Source organism: Bison bison, unplaced genomic scaffold (assembly GCF_000754665.1).
Source record: "Bison bison bison isolate TAMUID 2011002044 unplaced genomic scaffold, Bison_UMD1.0 scf7180017864363, whole genome shotgun sequence".
Lineage (NCBI taxonomy): Eukaryota > Metazoa > Chordata > Mammalia > Artiodactyla > Bovidae > Bison > Bison bison.
The window spans coordinates 169,314-188,067 of NW_011494935.1; the positions used below are offsets into that span (position 1 = coordinate 169,314).

Here is an 18,754-nt window from a genome sequence, read left to right on the forward strand (position 1 = left end):
GTCTACAGACTTTTGCAGTTGTCACTATGTGGGGGGGTTGGTGGGGGGGCACACAAATACCCTCTAGCAAATAGAGGCCAGGTATGTTGATAAGCACTCCTATAATGCTTGCACAGTGCCCTCCCACAGTGCATTATTTGGACCCAAATGCCGTGTTTGAGAAATTCAGCTCTGTCAGTGTGTTATGCTTTTTCCTTATCATCATCAGCACCAGAGCAGATGGTGTAGGGGTTTCCTTCCTATTGAATGGAGCTCCTTGGGAACTGGAGTTCAGGGTTGTTCCTTGCTCCACCTCAGCACCTAGAGGAGTGTCAGGCACCTTGACTCTCAAATCTGGCCTCATTTGCCCTTGTCCTGAGAGCCCACAGCAAGTTGAAGATGCCCGAACTCAGTAAATGGTGAGGATAAGAAAATATGTCACTTTAGAAAATGAAAACAAAAATGTGTTCAATTAATGAGTGTGCATACAAATGAAATTTGTGATGAGGAGTCCCTCATGATTTCAAGGACTGACAAAATTATCTTTGCAGCCATCAGTGAAAGACTGGTTCTTCTGCTTTTAAAGAAGAGCAAAATTTCCTGAGTTCAACTATATGGTTTTAATTATACCAGTATCTTAATGTCCCTAGACCAACAGGAGAAAATGGAATCTCAATGGTCTCAAAAAAAAAAAATTCAATACATTCTATTTGATCGGCACTTTTAAAGGAAAGAATTTAATGTTAACTTAATGTTAAATACCTCCTCTTCCTTCCCTCTAATCCATTCTCCCCCTCAGTTATTGACAAATTTTTCTATAGCATAAAATGATAGCCAAATTACCCATATAAATTCTTCTAGAACAGAACTGTTATTCAGAAAAATAATAAAAGGGACCATATAATGAGAAACCTGTGAACGCAATACCACTGAAATTCTTTATTGAGCACTGATGCTAGATCTCCTATCTATGAGAAACTCTATAAACAGAAACCCGTTGTATTTCTGAAATGATTTTCAGTTTCATTTTTTCACAAATATCATGTCATTGAAATTACCACTATACACCAATGTAAGTGTGGGAATAACTTTCATAGGTGCAAAAAGAAAAAATCAACACAACATTTTCAATCAGCTACACTTCATTTAAAAATATATTATAAATAAAGCATAAAGAATGATTTACTCTAAAGTCATCCAATGTTCCTGGTGCAATTTGGGATTAGAGCTCAGGGCCTGTCTCTAATTCTGAGTACTGCTTGCTTTCTCCCATGCTCCATGTCTTGTTTCACAGAATGCTACTGGGTATGCCAGTAGTCACTGTGCTCAGGGGATTCCAACAAATTTTGGAAATGCTGGATTAAACAAAGTTAAGTAGATTTCTGGAACTTGTAATGTGCCATCACAAACTTTAGGAAGGACTTGGAGAAGATAGCACAAATCATAAATTCAAAGCCCCACAAGTAACAAAGTAGGTAACAAACATGAGGCTGCAGGCAAGGCAAGGGCTGAGGGATGTGGTGCCATCTAACGGGGCCCTGGCTGCGTAGGGATGTTGCCCAACGTTGTTAGGGCTTTCCTGACAAGTTACAAATCTGGGCTTTAATTCGACATCTCCATCTTTGTGCACGTTGTCTTGAATTAAAAAAAAACAAACATCATTGTTGGAACATAATTTTTAAAAACAGATCAGTGTGGTTCCATTTATGAAAATTAGTATGCAATGTTTAGCCATCTTCATTGCTATGCATACATGTTGTTAAGTTACTTCAGTCATGTCTAACTCTTTGCAACCCTATGGACTCTAGCCCACCAGGCTCCTCTGTCCATGGGATTCTCCAGGCAAGAATACTGGAGTTGATTGCCATGCCTTCCTCCAGAGTATGTTCCCAACCCAGGGATTGAACCCACATCTCTTATGTCTTCTGCATTGGCAGATAAGTTCTTTACCACTAGCACCACCTCTTCATTGCCCACATAACCTTTATTCAGAGATCCTATTAATTTTCTACAACTCTGCAAAAGTTTAAAAAACATTGCCTTCAAAAACAACCATCCAGCCCTCATGGACCACTTTGGTGTGAGCAGCTCTGAATACCACTACCCTTCCCCCCACCAAAAACAAAAACAAAAAACTCAAGAATGAGTTATTTCAGGTGAAGTGAAGTGAAATTAATTTCCAGCCTTCTTAGCTGTTCATGCAAAAATACTTCAAAGTGACTAAAACCAGCTTTACTTTTTGTCTTTGACTAACTCTTCTGGAAAAAAACAAAAATTTAATTGAGTTGTGAAAAAGATATAACACAGGAATTGATTATATATGGAAAAGACCCTTTATCTTTCCAATATAATTTTAAGAACTGAAGTGGTTTGAGGATGATTTAGCCTTTTGGTGGAAACTGGTAACATGATCAAAGAAGACTATTATATTTGCAAACTGGCTTTTCCAAAACAGAAAGCCTCTTTTGTTACTCCCTCCCTCTTTTCTTTTCTTTCCTTGAATTTATTTCTGCCTTGCCTCATTCTAAAAATTCTATCAGAGCTTACCAATTGTCTACATAAACGCCTAGAACTGTAGCACCAATGCAGCAGAAACAGCATAAATCACATGGCAATTGATTTTCTTACCCTGGTGTCTCCATGGATCACTCACTACCCTACCTTCTTCTAACTGCAAAAATACCATTCTTGTCCCAGGGAAAGCACTTAATGCCTTCTATTTCCAGAGCCCTGAGAAACCGGATCTACCTATAATGGCAAAATCACATTCACTTCTATATTCCCAATGGGTAAATAGAAACCTGTACACTCCCATGATTTGAAACCCTTGATGTCCTAAGGAATATAACATTTGGAGTCAATTAAAAAAAAATCATGAAATGCTTCCATGTTAAGTCCTTTAAGTACCAAATTAAATTTGCTGATTTTAAGTTGTGGTCAGCTCCTCTCCACAGCTTTATTAACCAAGGTCCAAGTGTGTTTTCTGCCTCCCCAATGAGAATTCTTGATGGATAACAGGATTCATAGGGTCTAAAGAGAATGTACAATTCTAAAGTGTACCTTTCATGTTTTGCAGAGATTTCTGCAATGACCAGAATGACTGACTCAGTTTTAATACAAAAAATTAGGACTGTGTGATAGAGGTTGATTGTGCACAGATGATCTAGACCCACTCTACCCAATGTTCTTGACTCCGTGGAATGTCATCAGAAACTGACCAAAAATTTGTCCTGCTGCTTGAAGGATTCTGACATAGTGATATCTTGGCACTGTCTTCTACATAATGCCTTAGAATCTGGGCCCACGACTTAATGAGAGTCATCAATAATGTAGGCATTATCTTCTGCTTGGATAGGCTTCAGAGCTGCATGTTTCAAAGCTCCAATATGAGACTCCTTCAAGGGAATCACACTGTAGAAAGAATAACAAGATTAAGAGAGAAACACTTCTCGAGGATGAGGAGCACAGTTCTTTATGTTCAGGCAATACTGGGTATTTACATTTCCTAGGGCATCATTCAGATAGCCTATGAAGTCAAAAGAAGCTTCCAGATTTCATGAATATGAAGTTTTAGGAAAGTCTGTTTAATAAAGTGATAGAAGTCCTCAGCAGTCATTTCAAAATCTCAGACTTGTCTCCTTTAAGAGACTTATGTAACAGAAAACAAAAATTGAAAATGTAAGAAGACAAATACCAGACATCAAGATGAAGTACTAAGCCAGGATGCTCATTCACAAAGATGGCCAGGGAATGGTTTGGTTGGTGTTTTTCTGAATGGAGACTGTGACCCTTTAGAGAAGGCTAAATTAAATCTATTTAGTGGTCTATATCCTATATTTAAGATAAATATATATCAGCATACAAAATATCCAAGCATACTGGATACAATAAAATACCATTGCTTCATCTAAGTGTGTACTAGATCATGCAGCCAAAATTCTTACTGTGTCTTAATGGTCAAAATTGGAAAGCTATGAGTTAGATGACTTTTATAGCTTATATGATCACACATCAAGGGTACAAAAAGGTAATCTATGGGGCTTTGATACAGCTACTTTCTTAGAACTTGTACGCAGTCACTATTTTCATTACCTAAGCCTGCCCATAAATGATATGAAATGCACTGAATCTTCACTCAGCTCTGATCTTTAAACAGATTAGTCACATATATGTAGAAACAGTGTAGGTGTCTGTGGCTCAAAATAAGTCAATGTGATAAATTAATAGCTGCCCCCAAAATAACATGATGAGGAAACCCTCAGCTTTGTTTTGTTTTGTTTTGTTTTGTTTTTGTAAGGTATTTTCTACAATAAATATTTTCTTTTCTAATTAGGGGATAAAAATTGAAAATTTTAAAAATCTAAACAGTGAAAGGACTAAGAGGATGCTATTTTCCATTCTTTTCTGCCTATAGGGAGTATTTATTTTTCTTCCATTTTTGGAAGCAGACAGTCAAAAACTTCTATAAGTCTGGGTTTTGGACTCTAGGAGACCTATACTGGAGCCTTTTAACTGCTGTGTGATGTGACTTTTGATATTACTCAACATCTCTAAACCTGTTTTCCAAACTGTAAACTAAGACTAATACTAGTGCCTGTCTCACAGGTTTATTGATGTGAAGGGCACGCCTACAATAATAAAAGTCAACATTTATGGAACAGTTGCAATGTGTTGGTCATTGTTCAAGGCATGTTCTGTGGACTGGCTCATGTGATTAACTTAGGTATAGGAAAGACTGTGTACAAACATGAAAGAGAACTAGGAATAATGAAAGAGAAACTAGGAATAATGGCTGGTGGCTTAAGAGGGATGGATTTTCTCAAAGAAAGACTTTGCCTAAAGCCCAAGCTGGACCAGATGAAGCAGGCTGTTTGGATTTGGAAGTAGGCAGAGAAGGCAGTGGCACCCCACTCCAGTACTCTTGCCTGGAAAATCCCATGGATAGAGGAGCCTGGTAGGCTGCAGTCCATGGGGTCGCGAAGAGTCCGACACGACTGAGCGACTTCACTTTCACTTCTCACTTTCATGCATTGGAGAAGGAAATGGCAACCCACTCCAGTGTTCTTGCCTGGAGAATCCCAGGGACAGGGGAACCTGGTGGGCTGCTGTCTATGGGGTCGCACAGAGTCGGACACGACTGAAGTGTCTTAGCAGCAGCAGCAGCAGCAGCAGCAGCAGTGGTTTCCCACCTTTACAGATGTTTGGGCAAATGACTACAGGGATGTATACAAAGAGGATTTAACTTTTTATTGGGCCGTGGGGTAGATTTACACAACTGTAAAGTCAAATGGTTTTCAGGCCACACAACTAATGTAGTTGAGCACAGCAGGCTGGGTATGGAACAATAGGGGATAGTGAGACCTTGGACAGCTGGAGGCACGTCCCAGCTTTGTGGGTCTTCAGCCTGGAGGTGTCCTCCTCCAGATCTTTGCAGAGCTGCCTTCTGCTCCCTTGGGGCTCACTCACATAGCCTACTGCCCTGCTCTGTATTCCCCATGGTATTTCTCTGGAAGTCCTGAAAGTGCCCTTCTTATTCATTTACATGTTTTCAGTCTGTTCTGCTCATCTCTTTGGAATATAATAGGGACTCAATAGGCATGCAATAAACAGAGCAATGAATTAAATCAAATAACAAACCAAACAACCCACTCAAATGGCCCATGAAACAAACTCTGCAGTTTAGTTCTCTTGCTCTAAAAGGTCTCGTTTCAGGTGCCGTTTCTGTACTGTTCTAGCACATGTGCAGAAAACACAGAGATGTATTCTCATCACATCACTGAAATCATTACTGGAAGGTTAGACAGCAATGGAGATTCTCTATATACTAGATTTTTCAGAATCCAGAGTATAAAATGGAGAAGTCAGAAGGAAAAGAGAGGGACAGAGACATTTTCCTTATTTTTAATAAGAATACCAAAAGGCATTGACACAAACTCTTTCAAACTTACCATAGTAGCTCCATCTTGTTACCCAGGCAAAGATATTCTAAACTGGATAAGAAATGAAGAGAAAATTAAACATATAAGCTAAAGAGTTCATGAGATTTTTTTCCCCAATAAGTATATTATTACTGTTATTACCTTAATATGAGAAAAATAGGTACAGATATCAGACACTGAAAAAATTAATTAAGAGGAAAGAATATTTTTAAAATGAAGGGGAAACAAATCAATCTGGGCTCTTCCCTAATAACTTCAGATAACTTTTCTTGAATCTCTAGGAGCCAAATAAACCCCTTAGTGGAAAGTGTCTTATGATTATTAGGGTTAATGCATTCACCCACATGCCCTAGCTTACTTTAATATAATCATATTTCACTGTAAAAAAATGGGAGGTTGTGTTTCTCCTATAGATGACAGGTTTTACACACACACACACACACACACACTGGTGGAAGGACACCAGGAGGCCCTGGGTGGCTGCCTTGTGAAACCCTTTGTTCTCTTCTTAGCCCTGAAATCATGTATCCTCCCAATGGCTCATTTGGTTCCTCTGTTAAGTGTGTATTGTAAAACTCTCAGCAATTTCACTCCCTATAGGAACAAAAATTAGTTATTGAAGGAAGGGGAAAAGGAGGAGTGAACAAATCTTGTATATTACACTGGTTTGTTGATATCCAAATCCCAACTCTACCTAACCAATGTTTAATTCTCCATATTTAATTTCTCCCATGGAGAACTTAAGTATCATGTTTCTCTTCATTGGGAAGATAATTTTAAGATAAACAAAAATAAAAAAGAACAAGGTAAGAACCAAGGAAGTTATGTGAAACCAAAATCATATGGAATATAGGGCTACAGGTCGTTTGGCTCAAGAATACTCCTGTGGGCACAGTCCTGAGGTGACTTACTTTTGTTAATCCAGAATACCACAAATATGAGCAATACTACCAAGACAGCAACAGAGATTCCAATGGAGACTCCCTTGTCAGTGCTCATCCATGGACCTTGTACCAGCCCCTAAGGAAGCATCAGCAGATCAAAAACAAAATAAAAAACAACAAAATAAAACCATATTATTAGAATTATGCATAGAACACACTTCCTAAAATAAATTACCCAGATATATTTATTAACATTTGGCTAGTTTGTTATCATGAGGGGTGAGACCAAATGATCTGAAGTTATAATCATATGGTGAAATTCTAAGACAATTTAAAATTCAAATACATTTGGGGTGGTGGAAATGTATATCTTGCTTGTGATGGTATTTATAAAGGTGTATACATTTGTCAAAACTCAAACTGTACATTTCAAATGAGCCTGTTTTATAGTGTGTAAATTACAAATACTTTTAAAAATGAATAAGGTATTTCTGTATATACTATTCTTATGATATTAAAACAAAAAATGTTTTTTCTCATGTAAGTTTGACACATTTTTTTAGTTCTGATATTTATATATATATATATATATACACATATGTACACACACACACATTTGTTTGGCTGTACTGCACAATCTGTGGGATCTTAGTTCCTCAGCCAGGGATGGAACCTGTGAACCTCCGCATTGGAAGTGTGGAGTCTTACCCACTGGGCTTCCAGGGAAGTCCTTACATTATTTAGTTTTTCACTTATCAATTGACATTTTCTTTTCATGTCAGTAAGTACACTGCGGTGCCAACATTGTTAATGGCAATAAATGGGCATGTTTAATTGACTAATTAATCCCTATTATTGAGTATTAAGATTATTTGAAACATTTTTATGATTATGCATAGCAGCAAAGAACATCTTTTCTTATAAATCTTCATGTATTTGTTCAATTCTCTCTTTAAAGTGGAGTTCAGGAGAATGATTTACTACTAGGACAAAATATATGCTCCTTGGTTTTCAGGATACCTGGGAGACACTGTGACATCTTCAGAGTCAAGACACAAAAAGCCCACGATTTTGCTACTGCCTATTGTGGACTTGCTTCTGTAATGATTCTACTTGTTGCTAAACATACCTGTCCTAAAGGTAAAAAAAAAATCCCACCATTCAGAATATTTTTTTTTAATTCAGCATAAATCTAACTGTATAGCAATATTACATTCATCTACACAGTGGCAGTTCTGCTATTTAATAGATATAAACAAATTCTACCCATATTCATCAGATCAATCAGCGCCCATAGCTGATTGGTGAGAGCGGCTAAAATCTTTCATGTCATTCCTGTATGGTAGTGTTATCATTGTCACTCAGGTATGCAACATAAAGCCATTTGATCTCACACTAAATAACTCCACTTTTTCTGAGCTTGACTTTCTCTTACAATGGCCATGTTGCACTCTCTCACCACTTGCAATCAGGATTACTGTCATACCTAAACTGTTTTTGTTTGTTGCTTCTAAGAGTTACTTGCACATAGTAAAAAGAAAAGTTTTTTAACCAAGTGAGACAAAAGAAAAGATTCTATTGATAAATTCTTCTAACTTACAAAGATCAGATTTTAATGAACATCATGAGACTACAGCTGCTTATATTTTTTCTCAAACTATGTATGAGAATATCCTACAGAATCACAAAGTTGTTCAAGACCTTAGGACCTTAAAAAGTCATCATATGGGGAGGATCAGGGCTTCATAAGTGGCTCATTAGTAAAGAATTCGCCTGCCAAGCAGAAGACATGGGTTTGATCTCTGGGTGTGGAAGATTCTCCAGAGAAGGAAAAGGCAACCCACCCCAATATTCTGGCTTGGAAAATTTCATGGACAGAGGAGCCTGCAGGTTACCATCCATGGGGTTGCAAAGAATCGGACAAAACTTAGTGACTAAACACCAGCAACAAATGGGGAGGATTACATATACAAAGACTCAGCAGTGGCCTCAAAATTTCTCAATAGGACAGTTGGGTTGGAAAAAGATATTAGGGGGCCTAAGTTTAAGCAAGCACACTTTGATTTCCGTAATAGTTTTGGTTGGGATGGCCCCCATTCCACCACGTCAATCCAAGGCATGCTATTTCTCTAATGATGATCAAAGTCTTTCTTGATATGTAATGTTAATTCACTATCTTTGAATTAATTCACTCTTTTTTTTCTAATTTTATGGCCAGGAGACATTTTGTAGAGTGTTTGTGTGGAGTATAATATCACTTTTTGGATATTTCTAACAAAATAGTGCATCTATATAATTTTTTTAAATTAATGAAAACATCCCTATTTAAGAGTCAAATTCTTTTCTTCCTTTATTTTATGAATTAGAAATAATCAACTGTGAACAAGACTTATAATAATACTCTCTAATGTAACTTGTTTCCAAGGAAACATATAAGTGAATCAGGCTAATGAAGTAGGAAGGAGTATGCTTACAACTTGATAGCTACGCCAAAGGGGATCTGGAGACTCTGTCACAGTGTCATTCCATCTGTTCCACAAGAAGGAAAATTTATTAGAATTATAAAAATACTGACTTTTCATTGCAAACACCAAATACATTCACATTGCTTTCTGGTAATGAATAAAAACTTGAATAATCATATGCCCAAATGCTGTAGGCACTGCAGGAGTTAAATCAAATAACTAACATTATTTAATTTAACCTGTAACCTACGCTTCTTAACCATTTTCATCACCCACCCTTCCAAAGTGGACCCCCTTTTTTTTCTATCTGTGGAAACAAGTATATGTTCACAGAATGTTTACCTACAATTTTCAAGAAGTTATAGTGGCCCATTCTCAGAACTAGGTTAAAGATGACCACTTAAGGTAGGTAATCAGTTTTTTTTATAACAGCTATGAAACTGCCAGTGAGTGCTCAGAGGCCACTGCACACCAAACAGCAGAACCACCCTTTTCAAAACAGATGTTACATTGGCTTTGCATTTAAAATGTGAGTGAAATGCATTAAGATATCCCAAACAGGTGGCATCCAACTCATACATTATGTGCCAGTATGCTCAGATATTGATCCAAAACAGCTTTAGAAAATATGTTACATCAGCCCCAAAGCTAATGTAATATGAGGATATATGCAGAATTTCTAAGGATACTATATGGGCTTCCCTGATGGCTCAGATAATAAAGAATCTGCCTGCAATGCAGGAGACCTGGATTCAACTCCCAGGTCAGGATAATCCCTGGGAGAAGGGAATGGCAACCCACTCCAGTATTCTTGCCTGGAGAATTCCACAGACACAGAAACCTGGTGGGACAGTCCATGGGGTCACAAACAGCTGGACACAACTGAGCAACTAACACATACAGACATACACACATACACACACACACACACACACACACAAGGATGCTATGTACCTGAAATCTTGATATAAAAGAATATTATGCTTTAAAGTTTTGAATGTTCAAATTTTAATAGTGTTTTGAAATATGCCTTTTGTTACACAGAACATATACTGTTGACCTTTCTAAGCAATCTATCTGACATATAGGTCAGACACAGGATTCTTTCTTTACTGAGTATCTATTATATACCAAGACCTTTATATTCTTATACCAATTTTCTTAATCCTATTTTACAGCTGAGGAAGTAGTCCTGAAATGGTTCTAAGTTTCCAACTACAGAACAGGACAAGAGCTTCAGTTCATAACCTCTACACAAGTTACTTTCTCATCCAATGAAAACACTGAAGGTCTTAGAAAGTCCTTAACTACTGACAAAACTTTTGTCATGTCATTTTGCAATGGCAGTGAAAATGAATCCATCATATCCCCTCTAAAGTTTTACACTTTACATATTGTGTTTACATTTTAATTATTCTGACAGTACTTCTTGGAGAGCCAAAGACAATAGCTATAGTCTAGGCTTTGTGCATGACTTGTATTATAACCTTAGGTAAGTGTTTCAGGTGTAGAATGGGTAATTTTGTAAAAGCAGCATGGACTTGAGCAAGATAAAACTTGACTTCAATGTTGACAATGTCCCTCAACAATGTGACCTTGATCAAGGTCCTTTGCATACACATAAATGTATATATTTATGTTTCTAGCTAAGGTAAGCGTTAGAAGTACAAGCTGTTGATAGCACCCATCTCATAAAGCAGTCGTATTAGATGATGCTTATAAGGTGCTTAACACCATGTTAGACAAATATCAGCTATTACTATTGTTATTATATAAAAATAGGAACAATGTGGGGAGAGACACCATGCAATGGACTTTCCAAACATCTTATTTTTCATTCCTCACAAACTTGCAGTGAGGAATGCAACATCTTGCCCATGGGTGCACAGCTAGTAACTAGCAGTTGAACTGAAGACTGTCTGTCTCCAAAACAGTACTAAACAGGCTCCTTAGTCTGGCAAAGGCAAGAAATAAATGTGCCCCAAAAGAATTAAATGAGATAATGTATGACAGTTTTCTTTGCATTGTTCGTTTAAGAAGGCCTTCTTATCTCTCCTGGAGCTCTATAATCAGTTGGATATATCTTTTCCTTTCAGTTGGGTATGTCTTCCCTTTCTCCATTTCATTCAAGAATGTGCATGATTAAGGACAGAAATGGTAAGGACCTGACAGAAGCATAAGAGATTAAAAAGAGTTGGCAAAAATGATGAATGATACAAAAGAAGAATGATACAAAAAGATCTTAATGACTTGGATAACCCTTCCATACGCTAACAAGGTTATGTTCAAAATCCTTAAGCTAGGCTTCAGCAGTACATGAACTGAGAACTTCCAGACGTTCAAGCTAGGTTTAGAAAAGACAGAGGAACCAGAGATCAAATTGCCAACATTAGGTAGATCATGGATAAAACAAAGTAATTCCAGAAAAACATCTATTTCTGCTTCATTGACTATGCTAAGCTTTTGATTATGTTGTTATTGTTCAGTCACTAAGTCATATCTGATTCTTTGTGACCCCATGGACTGCAGCATGGCAGGCTTCCCTGTCCTTCACTATCTCCCAAAGTTTGCTCAAACGCATGTCCATCGAGTCAGTGATGTTATCCAACCATCTCACCCTCTGCTGTCTCCTTCTCATCTTGCCCTCAATCTTTCACAGCATCAGGGTCTTTTCCAGTGAATCAGCTTTTCACATCAGGTGGCGAAAGTATTGGAGCTTCAGCTTTAGCATCAGTCCTTCCAATGAATATTCAGGTTTGATTTCCTTTAGGATTGATTGGTTTGATCTTCCTGACTTATTTGATTGTATAGATCACAACAAATTGTGGAAAATTCTTAAAGAGACAGGAGTACTAGACTACCTTATCTGTCTCCTGAGAAATGTGTATGCTGGTCAAGAAGCAACAGTTAGAACTGGACAAGGAGTATGACAAGGCTACATATTGTCATCCTGCTTATTTAACTTGTGTGCAGAGTAAATCATGTAAACTGCCAGACTGGATGAATCACAAGCTGGAATCAAGATTGCCAGGGGAAATGCAACAACCTCGGATATGTAGATGATACCACTCTAATGGCAGAAAGTGAAAAGGAACTAAAGAACCTCTTGATAATGGTGAAGGAGGAGATTGAAAAGGTGGCTTGATATTCAACACTTGAAAAACTAAGCTCATGGCATACAGTTCCATTACCTCATGGCAAATAGAAGGGGAAAAAAGGGAAGTAATGACAGATTTTATTTTCTTGGGCTCCAAAATCACTGTGGATGGTCACTGCAGCCATAAAATTAAAAGATATTTGCTCCTTGGAAGAAAAGCTATGACCAACCTAGACAGCATATTAAAAAGCAGAACATCTCTTTGCTGACAAAGGTGAGTAGAGTCAAAGCTCTAGTTTTTTTCAGTAGTCATGTACGCATGTGACAATTGGACCATAAATACTAGCACTAAAGAACTGATGCTTTTGAACTGTGGTGCTGGAGAAGACTCTTGAGAGTCCCTTGGATTACAAGGAGGTCAAACCAGACAATCCTAAAGGAAATCAGTCTTGACTATTCATTGGAAGGGCTGAAGCTCAAATACTTTGGCCACCTGATGTGAAGAGCCAGCTCACTGGAAAAGCCCCTGATGCTGATAAAGACTGAAGGCAAAAGGAAAAGGGGGTGATAAAGGATGAGATGGTTGGATGGCATCACTAACTCAATGAACATGAATTTGAGCAAACTCCAGGAGACAGTGAAGGGCAGGGAAGCCTGGCATGTTGCAGACTATGGGGCCACAAAGAATCAGACATGACGTAGCTAATGAAGGACCACAACAAGTGACAGTTTGCTGGTACATCTGTCTGTCAAAAGGTGGGTGGCAGGCCATATGATGACCAAAATTCCTTCCAAACTAAAATTCTTTGTTTTGTGAGGCTTTAACCCACTGAAGTCTGACTTGAGCATTGTGAGGATTTGGCTGGAGAACCTCAGAGACACTGCCAAGATGGCAGCAGTCACAGAAGTTGTGGGGACACAGCTGTTCCAATGTCTGATCCATTCTGAAAATCTCTACCTTGACCAGGTTTTAATGACATATTTTAGAGATTGATTCCCAGTGGAATTTGTCCCTCTGTGCATCCTACTGCAGGTCCATTTTCTATTAACCAGCTTCCAGGGATGATTGGCAAAAGGCAGGCCATACTGGGGGTCTGCTACAGATTGGCAGCTCCTGAGCATGATGAGTCATATGCACGAGGAGTCTTGAAAAGCCTGACCTTGTTTGAATGCATCACAGGCACAAGGACACATAAGCCAGTTCTGCATTGCAAAGGAGTTCAGCATGTGCCACGTCCCCAAAGTTACCACCACAGGTAGCAAGTTAGCTGGGAAAGATGACAGGATTCAGCACCACCTTTCGCTATCACAGGAAAGACAAGACAAATCTTACCTCTGAAAAGAATATGGATTTTCCAAAATTGGGGAGAGCAGGGAGACTTTTCTGGTGGCATAGCCCAATCCTAGGAGGGCATGACTCTTTGGTTCTCCTGTCCATGTTCTCAACCCATCTCAAAGTGTCCATGTGAAATGAAAGCTTAACAAGGCAGCGGGAGGGCCTTGTGGTTCTTTCTATGTAGTTTCTGGAGTTTAGGAGAAACATAAACAAGTGACTAGTCTGGTCTGGGCCAGGTTGATTTGGATTTAGGCTTTTTAAGGCTCTGTCCAGGGGGTTAAACCTACTAATAGGTTTAAAGAAAAGGCTGGTTCATTTAATTTAGGGAAATGCGGATACACATGTGGATGTTCCCAAATCTTACAAGCTAGCTATGTGGCTCAGGTGTGCATATTTCTGGACACGCTAAGTGACAGTCATAGGTGCCACTCTATGTATCACTACCATTTAACTATGTTCCAATCTTTAGCTAATTTAATCCTTGAAAGAATTCTACATCAGTAAAATTCCATCCATTTTACAAAAGATAAACACAGATTCAAAGAGGGTCAGACATTTGTTTAAGTCGTATAGCTAATTGGAGTAGCCTTTGTAGGTACTCAAGTCAGACCTGTGTTATTACAGAATACATGCTCTTAACAGTGTGCTAACATTTATCAAAATTTGAAAGCTCCCAGGCTTTCAGGAAAGAAAACAAAGTTACCTGTTGAGCAAGAGTATGATGGTGAGCAAGTTTTATTTTTTTCATATGGTGTGGTAGGCTTGGTTTCTGCAGCCTGCGTTGGAGAAGGTACTGAAATGATAAGAATGGAAGAATGTTGTTCAATTCGTGGAGGAAATTTTCCAACTCCAGAAAAAAATAGCAAACAAAACTAAAATTAGGAATTACCCTTTGACTCTTTCTTAGAGAAGTATTCAAGGATGGCCTTGAGACATTACCCTGCCATATATGTATTTCATTATCATGAATAAATATTACCTAGATAATGATCTGAAGCGCTTATCAATAGACAGAATCATTTCTTCTTTTATACTCTTAGTATCTTCTTAAAACCTATCAACAGAGCATCTTATATAGGACACTCAATTAAGTGTTTATTCCTACCAAACTTTTATTCATACCAATGACATTTCAATTCTGTGGAGCATGGCTTTGGGGCTGGCACTAACCCACCTTGTTCACAAGAACCCCAATCTTGATTTCCTGACCTTATTCAAGTTCCTAATTATCCATCTACATCTTTTCAGGGAGATGTACACATTGACCAGCACAGAAAACATACTGAAATTATTCAATTTCTTGAAGTCACTTTACGGAGTCAGTACTGTCCACTGTCTGAGTCTTGGTAATAAGCCTCAAAGCAATGTTCCTGGTACCCTGGCTCCTTATGCAGTTGTGTTTTGATCACTCCTTTCATAAGACTGATTTCAGATGTTATCTGACTCATCTTCTATTTCTCACCAGAAAGCTTTACTGAGAATTCTCGGGGCTAAGTTTCCTTTTTCCTTTCTTGAAATCTCTCCTTTATTTTCTATCAAACATCTCATCTGACCTGCAGAGTTGACCAGTTGCCTCTTAATAAGATTTTTTTATATCCCCTCCTCTGAGAGCATCACAGAATTTTAGAGCAAGGCAGTGGTGCTGACTGAACAAGAGTTCCCAAACCTAGGCTTTCCCTATTGCCTCTCATTGGTCTTCTTTCCACTTTCTCACCATGGACTTCACATTTCAACATTACCTGTTCTCTTGTTCTGAGCTATCTTTTGTTTTCTGTGAAAATTTTTGTTTTTATGGGAGTTTTTTGGTCATTGTTGTTGGTGGTGTATTTATTTTCTTTTTTTTTTGGTTTTGCTTTTGTCTAATGCTCAAATTTGTAGCAGGATATGGCTCTCTTTAGGAATTAAGAACAGGACAATAAAAGAAAATCAAAAGATCACAGTCTTCATTCAACTTAAATCTGTGCAGAAGACCTATTGATCTTAACTTCTATCTGTAGTTTTGGTCTTTGTGGGCATTTTTCTGTTCTCCTGTTCTCCTAGGACTTTACTTCCAAGCAGTTCAGGAGTACTCTAGGTGACTAGCATGGACGGGGCACAGAACACAGAGAGGGAATGAGTGTAAATACAAATGCCTGTGCTATAGATCTGTTCCAGTGCTAACATCCTTTCTGTATTGTAAAGTTCAACTCTAAACTCAAACTCACTAGGAAACTATCAGGACATGTATAAGACTCAACTAATACTACCCCTAGGAGGTCACACGATCATATGCACCAACACTTTCCTTCTGAACTTCTGCTTTAAACAAAGGCCATAACTTACACATGTCCCTCAAAACAGGAGCTCTAATCCATCCACCTCAGCAGGCACAAACTATTAAGCTAAATCAATATTGAAAAAGTCAACAGTTGCTCTAGTGCATTTTTCTTGCAAACTTTTATGGCTGTAAAAATCCCACTTTCAACCTAAAGACCTCCTTCCAAATTCAACTTGAAGAAAATCCTTCAGATCCCTCCTCACTGAATACACACATGGATCAACAGGCGTGAAGGGAAATCAATGTGTTCCCTCAGACATTTTGGCTAAGAGTTTGTGATATTTCTGTTTCTCTTCAGTTCCAGAGCCACTTCAAAGTGCCAAAGGGTTGTGGAGGCTTTGAGAATCTCCACATAAAAGTTATCTTTTTTGAGAATCTCCACATAAAAGTTATCTTTTTAATCCTAAAGAGAGAAAGTTTGAACCCAAACATGTCCACAAAATGAGAAGTTATTTCTCCACCTATAATTCAAAAATATTTTCCATTTATATTAAACCTAAACTATTATCTAACAGAAATTTGAAGTATGAACACTGTAGCCTGAATTGGAAAAAAACAAATGTCTGCATTCTAAATTGCATAATACTTAAATCTGATATTTACTTTGTCATCAGTATAAATGGCATTCCTCTGATACATGAACAAAGGAGGTTAGAAGAAAAATGTGTCAGTCACTGACACCCTGAAAAAGCAGGGTAATTGTATGAAAGCTTTTCCAGTGAGGATGTCAGATCAGAACAAACTCATCCAAACAGAAACTCTATGTTCAGTATAGAATGCAGCAAAGGCCAACATTCAAATTAACGGGCACAATCTAGACCCAACCGTTTTCCATTCATATGAATGAACAGAAACAACGATGAACTCAGACTCCGTGCCTCAGTCCTCAGGAATATAAAGTAGGATTGACTCACACTGACAATGGGCAGGGTTGTCATAAAAATTAAGTGGCTTAATAGTTGTAAAGCAGTTAGCACGTTTCCTGACACAGGAAACAGAGTAAGCATTAACTTCACTGAAATCTTATCCTCATGTGTTGGGTTAGGCTTTAAAATGAATAAATGATCTCTATTCAGAGCTCCTTGAAAGGGCAGAATCTCATTCACCAGGCTCTGTTCTGGCATCCTTATTTTTCCCTCACAATTCTGTGTTCAAATGAGCCATTCTCCTTAGATGTCCAAGATCAGTGATCTGGGTTGTTTTTTTTTTTTGTTTGTTTGTTTTTTTGTATTAATGAATTTCTTGAGAGTCTGATAAAAAGCCTTAGGTCTCCTTCACTCTGTAAATGCTTATAGATATAAAAGATGAATATAACAGGGGACAGGGGATTCACAGACTCTGTAGAGCTAGGTTTGGAGGCCTGTTAAGAATCCTTACTGTAGATTGTACATCTGACTTAACACAGTGCTTTGCATAGTCAATACCCTCTCCTTTAAAGCCTAAAGGATCAGAAGCACATCTGTTTACCTGGCTGGAAGTCCTCTGTGGGTGTTGCCATCGGAAGAGCAGAGGTAGAAGCCTTCGTTGTCATTGAACAGTGGTGATCATCGTGATTGTTGAAGCAGTGGTGGCAGTTGTTACTGGAGTAGTACTGGTGGTCGTTTTTGGAATACTGGTGGTTGCCGTTGGAGTAGTGGTGACGGTGGTTGTTGAAGTAGTAGTTTCTGTCTGATTAGTTTCTGTCGTTGTTGGAGTGCTAGCCTCGGTTGTTTCTCTTCGAGGTGTAGCAGTCATGGTCACTTTTCTTTGAGTAGTAGTAGTGGTGGCTCCTGTTCTTTGAGTAGTGGTAGTGGTGGCAGTTGTTGGAGTAGTGGTTGTTGTTGTTGTAGCTGGAGCTAGAAATTAACATGAAAGCAAGGATTCAATAAGCTGCAGGTAACAAGAGCCATGTGCTGGGTCTGTTCAACAACATGACCAAGGAGACTGTCCCCAGGTAGAACTCTGTGTTTATTGCCCATGAACTCCAAATTCTCATCATTGGTCAGCTAGAATCTGTGACAAGCAGGGAGTGAAGACATGGTCACAGCAAGGAAACAGCTGCATTGAAAGGATGAAATTTTAGGAGGTGTTGAAAGGAAAACTGACATATGGGATTTGTGTTGAAGCATTTTGTAAAGACTAGTCATGCATACCAAATCTATGTATCTTCAAAAACATATGTGAGAAAGAGAAAATGTCTAGAACCTGAAACCATCTTTACCCTCTCAGTGGTGTACACCTAGGACCTAAATAGTAGTTCCCAAGAACCAAAATATTTACCAGATAAACAGCATTCAGTTTGATCAGTCCTAGGGGTACTTTCCCAACAGAAAGTGAAAGTGAAGTCGCTCAGTCGTGTCCGACTCTTTGTGACCCCATGGACACCAGGCTCCTCCATCCATGCTTGAGTGGGTTGCCATTTCCTTCTCCAGGGAACTTCCTGACCCAGGGATCGAACCTGGGTCTCCCACATTGTAGACAGATGCTTTACTATCTGAACCACCAGGGAAGTCACAGAACCACATCTTAAACACAGATTAATTTAAACCATTAACGTATACTCAATAACACAAATGCATTTTGAATCTGGTTAGAAGAGAGACTGGATGCTTTAAAGTTCCTTTCTACCTAAGAGATAATAACAACAGGTAATAACTTTGACTCTTTCCAGAGTCTGAAATGGTATAGGATTCCAAATCTCTTACTGAAGTCCTCAGAGTTACCCAGAGAAAGAATTAGAACTAAAATTAAAACAAAA

At 38.4% G+C, this 18,754-nt stretch overlaps 1 long non-coding RNA gene across 2 annotated transcripts; it reads right to left on the bottom strand.

Annotated features, from left to right (window-relative positions):
* Positions 1–661: 661 nt before the first annotated feature.
* On the bottom strand, positions 662–18,360 carry LOC104999714. 2 transcript variants are annotated; one of them, XR_826650.1, is made up of 8 exons: positions 18,277–18,360; positions 17,485–17,852; positions 14,404–14,493; positions 13,698–13,887; positions 9,277–9,331; positions 6,830–6,938; positions 5,928–5,969; positions 662–3,390 (listed from the first exon to the last, which is right to left on the bottom strand). It is a non-coding gene; the product is annotated as an uncharacterized LOC104999714 (long non-coding RNA). The 2 variants fall into 2 exon arrangements; XR_826649.1 differs by having other exon boundaries at positions 5,928–6,938.
* Positions 18,361–18,754: the final 394 nt, after the last annotated feature.